The sequence below is a fragment of the Pseudophryne corroboree genome, unplaced genomic scaffold (genome assembly GCF_028390025.1).
Source record: "Pseudophryne corroboree isolate aPseCor3 unplaced genomic scaffold, aPseCor3.hap2 scaffold_2107, whole genome shotgun sequence".
NCBI lineage: Eukaryota > Metazoa > Chordata > Amphibia > Anura > Myobatrachidae > Pseudophryne > Pseudophryne corroboree.
Window position 1 is genome coordinate 48,295 of NW_026968751.1, and position 12,017 is coordinate 60,311.

The 12,017-nt window shown below is 35.6% G+C and overlaps 5 non-coding genes across 5 annotated transcripts; all 5 read right to left on the reverse strand.

Moving 5' to 3' along the window:
* Window positions 1-3,798: 3,798 nt before the first annotated feature.
* On the reverse strand, window positions 3,799-3,891 carry TRNAI-UAU (transfer RNA isoleucine (anticodon UAU)). Its single transcript is given in 2 exon segments — window positions 3,799-3,834; window positions 3,854-3,891. It is a non-coding gene; the product is annotated as a tRNA-Ile (tRNA).
* A 3,523-nt stretch (window positions 3,892-7,414) lies between these two features.
* TRNAI-UAU (transfer RNA isoleucine (anticodon UAU)) lies at window positions 7,415-7,507 on the reverse strand. Its single transcript is given in 2 exon segments — window positions 7,415-7,450; window positions 7,470-7,507. It is a non-coding gene; the product is annotated as a tRNA-Ile (tRNA).
* Window positions 7,508-8,317: 810 nt separating this feature from the next.
* Window positions 8,318-8,410, reverse strand: TRNAI-UAU (transfer RNA isoleucine (anticodon UAU)). Its single transcript is given in 2 exon segments — window positions 8,318-8,353; window positions 8,373-8,410. It is a non-coding gene; the product is annotated as a tRNA-Ile (tRNA).
* A 1,710-nt stretch (window positions 8,411-10,120) lies between these two features.
* Window positions 10,121-10,213, reverse strand: TRNAI-UAU (transfer RNA isoleucine (anticodon UAU)). Its single transcript is given in 2 exon segments — window positions 10,121-10,156; window positions 10,176-10,213. It is a non-coding gene; the product is annotated as a tRNA-Ile (tRNA).
* Window positions 10,214-11,924: 1,711 nt separating this feature from the next.
* TRNAI-UAU (transfer RNA isoleucine (anticodon UAU)) lies at window positions 11,925-12,017 on the reverse strand. Its single transcript is given in 2 exon segments — window positions 11,925-11,960; window positions 11,980-12,017. It is a non-coding gene; the product is annotated as a tRNA-Ile (tRNA).

The following is a 12,017-nucleotide window of genomic DNA, read 5'->3' on the forward strand; positions in this document are numbered from 1 at the left end:
AAGATATGCAGTGCATTTGAACCAAAGCAGATGTGTGCTGACAACTTAAATGCACAATCATGTTTGTGTTTTTTCTTTCTTTCTTCCATCCTTTGTAATATCATATTAAATATTAAGGTAGCAGTTTATAATCAATGACTAATGACATAAGAAAAGGAAAAAAAAAATAGTATACAAAGATGCTCCAGGTGAGGCTTGACCTCACAACCTTGGCATTGCTCAACAGATACTGTCTTATAAGTTTTGCGTGCTGACCAATTGCGCCACTGGAGCACTTTGCAGCATTAATTGGTTATGCTAGATGTGGATTTTATTCAATACAATCAGTACATTCATAAGAATTGAAAAAGAAAATCATTTTTGGTGATGAATGATGAGCAACAAAGGAACATGCATGCCAGATGGCACTTGAATAAGCTGTCCACGGTGATAGAAAAGGTTTAAAAAACAACAACAACAATGTTATCATAATAAATGTCATATTTTAGCTTCTGTGGTCATTTTTTACAAGCTAAACACTGCAAGACTGTTTTACAGTTGAAGCAAGGATAAAATATCAACTCTAGTGATGAGACACTTGCTGTAATGACTTCCAACTCAGACGGGACTTAAACCCACAACCACTGGCTTAGGAGAACAGTGCCTTATCCATTATGCCAGTGGTGCTTACTGATGTCCTTATTTAAGACTGATAGGTTTTTAATAGTCAATTATTTATTTTTGAAAAAAAGTGAAGCTGTTTACTGTGTTCTTTGCATTACCAAGTCCAGCAAGAAATGTGCTGGTACTATCCAGAGCTGTCAGTATGGATTATCATGCTATATTGCAGAAAATCAATTTGATGCAACTGCTTTGCCAACAGTATGTTAATCTTTTCCATTGCTGTTTTGTTGGCTGATTGAAGGAAGATATGCACTGCATTTGAACCAAAGCAGATGTGTGCTGACAACTTAAATGCACAATCATGTTTGTGTTTTTTCTTTATTCCATCCTTTGTAATATCATATTAAATATTAAGGTAGCAGTTTATAATCAATGACTAATGACATAAGAAAAGGAAAAAAAAAATAGTGTACAAAGATACTCAAGGTGAGGCTTGACCTCACAACCTTGGCATTGCTCAACAGATACTGTATTATAAGTTTCACGCGCTGACCAATTGCGCCACTGGAGCACTTTGCAGCATTAATTGGTTATGCTAGATGTGGATTTTATTCAATACAATCAGTACATTCATAAGAATTGAAAAAGAAAATCATTTTTGGTGATGACTGATGAGCAACAAAGGAACATGCATGCCAGATGGCACTTGAATAAGCTGTCCACGGTGATAGAAAAGGTTTTAAAAACAACAACAACAACAACAATGTTATCATAATAAATGTCATATTTTAGCTTCTGTGGTCATTTTTTACAAGCTAAACACTGCAAGACTGTTTTACAGTTGAAGCAAGGATAAAATATCAACTCTAGTGATGAGACACTTGCTGTAATGACTTCCAACTCAGACGGGACTTAAACCCACAACCACTGGCTTAGGAGAACAGTGCCTTATCCATTATGCCAGTGGTGCTTACTGATGTCCTTATTTAAGACTGATAGGTTTTTAATAGTCAATTATTTATTTTTGAAAAAAAGTGAAGCTGTTTACTGTGTTCTTTGCATTACCAAGTCCAGCAAGAAATGTGCTGGTACTATCCAGAGCTGTCAGTATGGATTATCATGCTATATTGCAGAAAATCTATTTGATGCAACTGCTTTACCAACAGTATGTTAATCTTTTCCATTGCTGTTTTGTTGGCTGACTGAAGGAAGATATGCAGTGCATTTGAACCAAAGCAGATGTGTGCTGACAACTTAAATGCACAATCATGTTTTTGTTTTTTCTTTCTTTCTTCCATCCTTTGTAATATCATATTAAATATTAAGGTAGCAGTTTATAATCAATGACTAATGACATAAGAAAAGGAAAAAAAAAACAGTACACAAAGATGCTCCAAGTGAGGCTTGAACTCACAACCTCGGCATTGCTCAACAGATACTGTCTTATAAGTTTCGTGCGCTTACCAATTGTGCCACTGGAGCATTTTGCTGCATTAATTGGTTATGCTAGATGTGGATTTTATTCAATACAATCAGTACATTCATAAGAATTGAAAAAGAAAATCATTTTCAGTGATGAATGATGAGCAACAAAGGAACATGCATGCCAGATGGCACTTGAATAAGCTGTCCACGGTGATAGAAAAGGTTTAAAAAACAACAACAACAATAATGTTATCATAATAAATGTCATATTTTAGCTTATGTGGTCATTTTTTACAAGCTAAACACTGCAAGACTGTTTTACAGTTAAAGCAAAGATAAAATATCAACTCTAGTGATGAGACACTTGCTGTAATGACTTCCAACTCAGACGGGACTTAAACCCACAACCACTGGCTTAGGAGAACAGTGCCTTATCCATTATGCCAGTGGTGCTTACTGATGTCATTATTTAAGACTGATAGGTTTTTAATAGTCAATTATTTATTTTTGAAAAAAAGTGAAGCTGTTTACTGTGTTCTTTGCATTACCAAGTCCAGCAAGAAATGTGCTGGTACTATCCAGAGCTGTCAGTATGGATTATCATGCTATATTGCAGAAAATCAATTTGATGCAACTGCTTTACCAACAGTATGTTAATCTTTTCCATTGCTGTTTTGTTGGCTGACTGAAGGAAGATATGCAGTGCATTTGAACCAAAGCAGATGTGTGCTGACAACTTAAATGCACAATCATGTTTGTGTTTTTTCTTTCTTCCATCCTTTGTAATATCATATTAAATATTAAGGTAGCAGTTTATAATCAATGACTAATGACATAAAAAAAGGAAAAAAAAACATTATACAAAGCTGTTCCAAGTGAGGCTTGAACTCACAACATCGGCATTGCTCAACAGATACTGTCTTATAAGTACCGCGCGCTGACCAATTGCGCCACTGGAGCACTTTGCAGCATTAATTAGTTATGCTAGATGTGGATTTTATTCAATACAATCAGTACAGTCATAAGAATTGAAAAAGAAAATCATTTTTGGTGATGAATGATGAGCAACAAAGGAACATGCATGCCAGATGGCACTTGAATAAGCTGTCCACGGTGATAGAAAAGGTTTAAAAAACAACAGCAACAATGTTATCATAATTAATGTCATATTTTAGCTTCTGTGGTCACTTTTTACAAGCTAAACACTGCAAGACTGTTTTACAGTTGAAGCAAGGATAAAATATCAACTCTACTGATGAGACACTTGCTGTAATGACTTCCAACTCAGACGGGACTTAAACCCACAACCACTGGCTTAGGAGAACAGTGCCTTATCCATTATTCCAGTGGTGCTCACTGATGTCCTTATTTAAGACTGTTAGGTTTTTAATAGTCAATTATTTATTTTTAAAAAAAAGTGAAGCTGTTTACTGTGTTCTTTGCATTACCAAGTCCAGCAAGAAATGTGCTGGTACTATCCAGAGCTGTCAGTATGGATTATCATGCTATATTGCAGAAAATCAATTTGATGCAACTGCTTTACCAACAGTATGTTAATCTTTTCCATTGCTGTTTTGTTGGCTGACTGAAGGAAGATATGCAGTGCATTTGAACCAAAGCAGATGTGTGCTGACAACTTAAATGCACAATCATGTTTGTGTTTTTTCTTTCTTTCTTCCATCCTTTGTAATATCATATTAAATATTAAGGTAGCAGTTTATAATCAATGACTAATGACATAAGAAAAGGAAAAAAAACAGAATACAAAGATGCTCCAGGTGAGGCTTGAACTCACAACCTCGGCATTGCTCAACAAATACTGTCTTATAAGTACCACGCGCTGACCAATTGCGCCACTGGAGCACTTTGCAGCATTAATTGGTTATGCTAGATGTGGATTTTATTCAATACAATCAGTACATTCATAAGAATTGAAAAAGAAAATCATTTTTGGTGATGAATGATGAGCAACAAAGGAACATGCATGCCAGATGGCACTTGAATAAGCTGTCCACAGTGATAGAAAAGGTTTAAAAAACAACAACAACAACAATGTTATCATAATTAATGTCATATTTTAGCTTCTGTGGTCATTTTTTACAAGCTAAACACTGCAAGACTGTTTTACAGTTGAAGCAAGGATAAAATATCAACTCTAGTGATGAGACACTTGCTGTAATGACTTCCAACTTAGACGGGACTTAAACCCACAACCACTGGCTTAGGAGTACAGTGCCTTATCCATTATGCCTGTGGTGCTTACTGATGTCCTTATTTAAGACTGATAGGTTTTTAATAGTCAATTATTTATTTTTGAAAAAAGTGAAGCTGTTTACTGTGTTCTTTGCATTACCAAGTCCAGCAAGAAATGTGCTGGTACTATCCAGAGCTGTCAGTATGGATTATCATGCTATATTGCAGAAAATCAATTTGATGCAACTGCTTTACCAACAGTATGTTAATCTTTTCCATTGCTGTTTTGTTGGCTGACTGAAGGAAGATATGCAGTGCATTTGAACCAAAGCAGATGTGTGCTGACAACTTAAATGCACAATCATGTTTGTGTTTTTTCTTTCTTTCTTCCATCCTTTGTAATATCATATTAAATATTAAGGTAGCAGTTTATAATCAATGACTAATGACATAAGAAAAGGAAAAAAAAATAGTATACAAAGATGCTCCAGGTGAGGCTTGACCTCACAAGCTTGGCATTGCTCAACAGATACTGTATTATAAGTTTCGCGCGCTGACCAATTGCTCCACTGGAGCACTTTGCAGCATTAATTGGTTATGCTAGATGTGGATTTTATTCAATACAATCAGTACATTCATAAGAATTGAAAAAGAAAATCATTTTTGGTGATGAATGATGAGCAACAAAGGAACATGCATGCCAGATGGCACTTGAATAAGCTGTCCACGGTGATAGAAAAGGTTTAAAAAACAACAACAACAATGTTATCATAATAAATGTCATATTTTAGCTTCTGTGGTCATTTTTTACAAGCTAAACACTGCAAGACTGTTTTACAGTTGAAGCAAGGATAAAATATCAACTCCACTGATGAGACACTTGCTGTAATGACTTCCAACTCAGACGGGACTTAAACCCACAACCACTGGCTTAGGAGAACAGTGCCTTATTCATTATGCCAGTGGTGCTTACTGATGTCCTTATTTAAGACTGATAGGGTTTTAATAGTCAATTATTTATTTTTGAAAAAAAATTTAAGCTGTTTACTGTGTTCTTTGCATTACCAAGTCCAGCAAGAAATGTGCTGGTACTATCCAGAGCTGTCAGTATGGATTATCATGCTATATTGCAGAAAATCAATTTGATGCAACTGCTTTACCAACAGTATGTTATTCTTTTCCATTGCTGTTTTGTTGGCTGACTGAAGGAAGATATGCAGTGCATTTGAATCAAAGCAGATGTGTGCTGACAACTTAAATGCACAATCATGTTTGTGTGTTTTCTTTCTTTCTTCCATCCTTTGTAATATCATATTAAATATTAAGGCTACAAGTTTATAATCAATGACTAATGACATTAGAAAAGGAAAAAAAACAGTGTACAAAGATGCTCCAGGTGAGGCTTGAACTCACAACCTTGGCATTGCTCAACAGATACTGTCTTATAAGTACCGCGTGCTGACCTACTGCACCACTGGAGCACTTTGCAACATTGATTGGTTATGCTAGATGTGGATTTTATTCAATGCAATCAGTACAGTCATAAGAATTGAAAAAGAAAATCATTTTTGGTGATGAATGATGAGCAACAAAGGAACATGCATGCCAGATGGTACTTAAATAAGATGTCCACGGTGATAGAAAATGTTTAAAAAAAACAACAACAATGTTATCATAATAAATGTCATTTTTTAGCTTCTGTGGTCATTTTTTGCAAGCTAAACACTGCAAGACTGTTTTACAGTTGAAGCAAGGATAAAATATCAATTCTAGTGATGAGACACTTGCTGTAATGACTTCCACCCCATATGGAACTTGGACCCCCTGTCTTAGGAGGGCAGTGACTTATCCATTATGCCAGTGGTGCTTACTGATGTTCTTATTTAAGACTGATAGGTTTTTAATAGTCAATTATTTATTTTTGAAAAAATGTGAAGCTGTTTACTGTGTTCTTTGCATTACCAAGTCCAGCAAGAAATGTGCTGGTGCTATCCAGAGCTGTCAGTATGGATTATCATGCTATATTGGAGAAAATCAATTTGATGCAACTGCTTTACCAACAGTATGTTAATCTTTTCCATTGCTGTTTTGTTGGCTGACTGAAGGAAGATATGCAGTGCATTTGAACCAAAGCAGATGTGTGCTGACAACTTAAATGCACAATCATGTTTGTGTTTTTTCTTTCTTTCTTCCATCCTTTGTAATATCATATTAAATATTAAGGTAGCAGTTTATAATCAATGACTAATGACATAAGAAAAGGAAAAAAAAACATTATACAAAGATGCTCCAGGTGAGGCTTGACCTCACAACCTTGGCATTGCTCAACAGATACTGTCTTATAAGTTTCGCGCGCTGACCAATTGCGCCACTGGAGCACTTTGCAGCATTAATTGGTTATGCTAGATGTGGATTTTATTCAATACAATCAGTACATTCATAAGAATTGAAAAAGAAAATCATTTATGGTGATGAATGATGAGCAACAAAGGGACATGCATGCCAGATGGCACTTGAATAAGCTGTCCACGGTGATAGAAAAGGTTTAAAAAACAACAACAACAACAATGTTATCATAATAAATGTCATATTTTAGCTTCTGTGGTCATTTTTTACAAGCTAAACACTGCAAGACTGTTTTACAGTTGAAGCAAGGATAAAATATCAACTCTAGTGATGAGACACTTGCTGTAATGACTTCCAACTCAGACGGGACTTAAACCCACAACCACTGGCTTAGGAGAACAGTGCCTTATCCATTATGCCAGTGGTGCTTACTGATGTCCTTATTTAAGACTGATAGGTTTTTAATAGTCAATTATTTATTTTTGAAAAAAAGTGAAGCTGTTTACTGTGTTCTTTGCATTACCAAGTCCAGCAAGAAATGTGCTGGTACTATCCAGAGCTGTCAGTATGGATTATCATGCTATATTGCAGAAAATCAATTTGATGCAACTGCTTTACCAGCAGTATGTTAATCTTTTCCATTGCTGTTTTGTTGGCTGACTGAAGGAAGATATGCAGTGCATTTGAACCAAAGCAGATGTGTGCTGACAACTTAAATGCACAATCATGTATGTGTGTTTTCTTTCTTTCTTCCATCCTTTGTAATAGCATATTAAATATTAAGGTAGCAGTTTATAATCAATGACTAATGACATAAAAAAAGGAAAAAAAAAACATTATACAAAGCTGCTCAAGGTGAGGCTTGAACTCACAACCTCGGCATTGCTCAACAGATACTTTATTATAAGTACCGCGCGCTGACCAATTGCGCCACTGGAGCACTTTGCAGCGTTAATTGGTTATGCTAGATGTGGATTTTATTCAATACAATCAGTACAGTCATAAGAATTGAAAAAGAAAATAATTTTTGGTGATGAATGATGAGCAACAAAGGAACATGCATGCCAGATGGCACTTGAATAAGCTGTCCACGGTGATAGAAAAGGTTTAAAAAACAACAGCAACAATGTTATCATAATTAATGTCATATTTTAGCTTCTGTGGTCACTTTTTACAAGCTAAACACTGCAAGACTGTTTTACAGTTGAAGCAAGGATAAAATATCAACTCTACTGATGAGACACTTGCTGTAATGACTTCCAACTCAGACGGGACTTAAACCCACAACCACTGGCTTAGGAGAACAGTGCCTTATCCATTATTCCAGTGGTGCTCACTGATGTCCTTATTTAAGACTGTTAGGTTTTTAATAGTCAATTATTTATTTTTAAAAAAAAGTGAAGCTGTTTACTGTGTTCTTTGCATTACCAAGTCCAGCAAGAAATGTGCTGGTACTATCCAGAGCTGTCAGTATGGATTATCATGCTATATTGCAGAAAATCAATTTGATGCAACTGCTTTACCAACAGTATGTTAATCTTTTCCATTGCTGTTTTGTTGGCTGACTGAAGGAAGATATGCAGTGCATTTGAACCAAAGCAGATGTGTGCTGACAACTTAAATGCACAATCATGTTTGTGTTTTTTCTTTCTTTCTTCCATCCTTTGTAATATCATATTAAATATTAAGGTAGCAGTTTATAATCAATGACTAATGACATAAGAAAAGGAAAAAAAACAGAATACAAAGATGCTCCAGGTGAGGCTTGAACTCACAACCTCGGCATTGCTCAACAAATACTGTCTTATAAGTACCGCGCGCTGACCAATTGCGCCACTGGAGCACTTTGCAGCGTTAATTGGTTATGCTAGATGTGGATTTTATTCAATACAATCAGTACAGTCATAAGAATTGAAAAAGAAAATAATTTTTGGTGATGAATGATGAGCAACAAAGGAACATCCATGCCAGATGGCACTTGAATAAGCTGTCCACTGTGATAGAAAAGGTTTAAAAAACAACAACAACAATGTTATCATAATTAATGTCATATTTTAGCTTCTGTGGTCATTTTTTACAAGCTAAACACTGCAGGACTGTTTTACAGTTGAAGCAAGGATAAAATATAAACTCTAGTGATGAGACACTTTCTGTAATGACTTCCAACTCAGACGGGACTTAAACCCACAACCACTGGCTTAGGAGAACAGTGCCTTATTCATTATGCCAGTGGTGCTTACTGATGTCCTTATTTAAGACTGATAGGGTTTTAATAGTCAATTATTTATTTTTGAAAAAAAATTTAAGCTGTTTACTGTGTTCTTTGCATTACCAAGTCCAGCAAGAAATGTGCTGGTACTATCCAGAGCTGTCAGTATGGATTATCATGCTATATTGCAGAAAATCAATTTGATGCAACTGCTTTACCAACAGTATGTTATTCTTTTCCATTGCTGTTTTGTTGGCTGACTGAAGGAAGATATGCAGTGCATTTGAATCAAAGCAGATGTGTGCTGACAACTTAAATGCACAATCATGTTTGTGTGTTTTCTTTCTTTCTTCCATCCTTTGTAATATCATATTAAATATTAAGGCTACAAGTTTATAATCAATGACTAATGACATTAGAAAAGGAAAAAAAACAGTGTACAAAGATGCTCCAGGTGAGGCTTGAACTCACAACCTTGGCATTGCTCAACAGATACTGTCTTATAAGTACCGCGTGCTGACCTACTGCACCACTGGAGCACTTTGCAACATTGATTGGTTATGCTAGATGTGGATTTTATTCAATGCAATCAGTACAGTCATAAGAATTGAAAAAGAAAATCATTTTTGGTGATGAATGATGAGCAACAAAGGAACATGCATGCCAGATGGTACTTAAATAAGATGTCCACGGTGATAGAAAATGTTTAAAAAAAACAACAACAACGTTATCATAATAAATGTCATTTTATAGCTTCTGTGGTCATTTTTTGCAAGCTAAACACTGCAAGACTGTTTTACAGTTGAAGCAAGGATAAAATATCAATTCTAGTGATGAGACACTTGCTGTAATGACTTCCACCCCATATGGAACTTGGACCCCCTGTCTTAGGAGGGCAGTGACTTATCCATTATGCCAGTGGTGCTTACTGATGTTCTTATTTAAGACTGATAGGTTTTTAATAGTCAATTATTTATTTTTGAAAAAATGTGAAGCTGTTTACTGTGTTCTTTGCATTACCAAGTCCAGCAAGAAATGTGCTGGTGCTATCCAGAGCTGTCAGTATGGATTATCATGCTATATTGCAGAAAATCAATTTGATGCAACTGCTTTACCAACAGTATGTTAATCTTTTCCATTGCTGTTTTGTTGGCTGACTGAAGGAAGATATGCAGTGCATTTGAACCAAAGCAGATGTGTGCTGACAACTTAAATGCACAATCATGTTTGTGTTTTTTCTTTCTTTCTTCCATCCTTTGTAATATCATATTAAATATTAAGGTAGCAGTTTATAATCAATGACTAATGACATAAGAAAAGGAAAAAAAAAACATTATACAAAGCTGCTCAAGGTGAGGCTTGAACTCACAACCTCGGCATTGCTCAACAGATACTGTATTATAAGTACCGCGCGCTGACCAATTGCGCCACTGGAGCACTTTGCAGCGTTAATTGGTTATGCTAGATGTGGATTTTATTCAATACAATCAGTACAGTCATAAGAATTGAAAAAGAAAATAATTTTTGGTGATGAATGATGAGCAACAAAGGAACATCCATGCCAGATGGCACTTGAATAAGCTGTCCACTGTGATAGAAAAGGTTTAAAAAACAACAACAACAATGTTATCATAATTAATGTCATATTTTAGCTTCTGTGGTCATTTTTTACAAGCTAAACACTGCAGGACTGTTTTACAGTTGAAGCAAGGATAAAATATAAACTCTAGTGATGAGACACTTTCTGTAATGACTTCCAACTCAGACGGGACTTAAACCCACAACCACTGGCTTAGGAGAACAGTGCCTTATTCATTATGCCAGTGGTGCTTACTGATGTCCTTATTTAAGACTGATAGTGTTTTAATAGTCAACTATTTATTTTTGAAAAAAAATTTAAGCTGTTTACTGTGTTCTTTGCATTACCAAGTCCAGCAAGAAATGTGCTGGTACTATCCAGAGCTGTCAGTATGGATTATCATGCTATATTGCAGAAAATCAATTTGATGCAACTGCTTTACCAACAGTATGTTATTCTTTTCCATTGCTGTTTTGTTGGCTGACTGAAGGAAGATATGCAGTGCATTTGAATCAAAGCAGATGTGTGCTGACAACTTAAATGCACAATCATGTTTGTGTGTTTTCTTTCTTTCTTCCATCCTTTGTAATATCATATTAAATATTAAGGCTACAAGTTTATAATCAATGACTAATGACATAAGAAAAGGAAAAAAAACAGTATACAAAGATGCTCCAGGTGAGGCTTGAACTCACAACCTTGACATTGCTCAACAGATACTGTCTTATAAGTACCGCGTGCTGACCAACTGCGCCACTGGAGCACTTTGCAACATTGATTGGTTATGCTAGATGTGGATTTTATTCAATGCAATCAGTACAGTCATAAGAATTGAAAAAGAAAATCATTTTTGGTGATGAATGATGAGCAACAAAGGAACATGCATGCCAGATGGTACTTAAATAAGATGTCCACGGTGATAGAAAATGTTTAAAAAAAAACAACAACAATGTTATCATAATAAATGTCATTTTTTAGCTTCTGTGGTCATTTTTTGCAAGCTAAACACTGCAAGACTGTTTTACAGTCGAAGCAAGGATAAAATATCAATTCTAGTGATGAGACACTTGCTGTAATGACTTCCACCCCATATGGAACTTGGACCCCCTGTCTTAGGAGGGCAGTGACTTATCCATTATGCCAGTGGTGCTTACTGATGTTCTTATTTAAGACTGTTAGGTTTTTAATAGTCAATTATTTATTTTTGAGGAAAAAGTGAAGCTGTTGACTGTGTTCTTTGCATTACCAAGTCCAGCAAGAAATGTGCTGGTACTATCCAGAGCTGTCAGTATGGATTATCATGCTATATGGCAGAAAATCAATTTGATGCAACTGCTTTACCAACAGTATGTTAATCTTTTCCATTGCTGTTTTGTTGGCTGACTGAAGGAAGATATGCAGTGCATTTGAACCAAAGCAGATGTGTGCTGACAACTTAAATGCACAATCATGTTTGTGTTTTTTCTTTCTTTCTTCCATCCTTTGTAATATCATATTAAATATTAAGGTAGCAGTTTATAATCAATGACTAATGACATAAAAAAAGGAAAAAAAAACATTAGACAAAGCTGCTCCAAGTGAGGCTTGAACTCACAACCTCGGCATTGCTCAACAGATACTGTCTTATAAGTACCGCGCGCTGACCAATTGCGCCACTGGAGC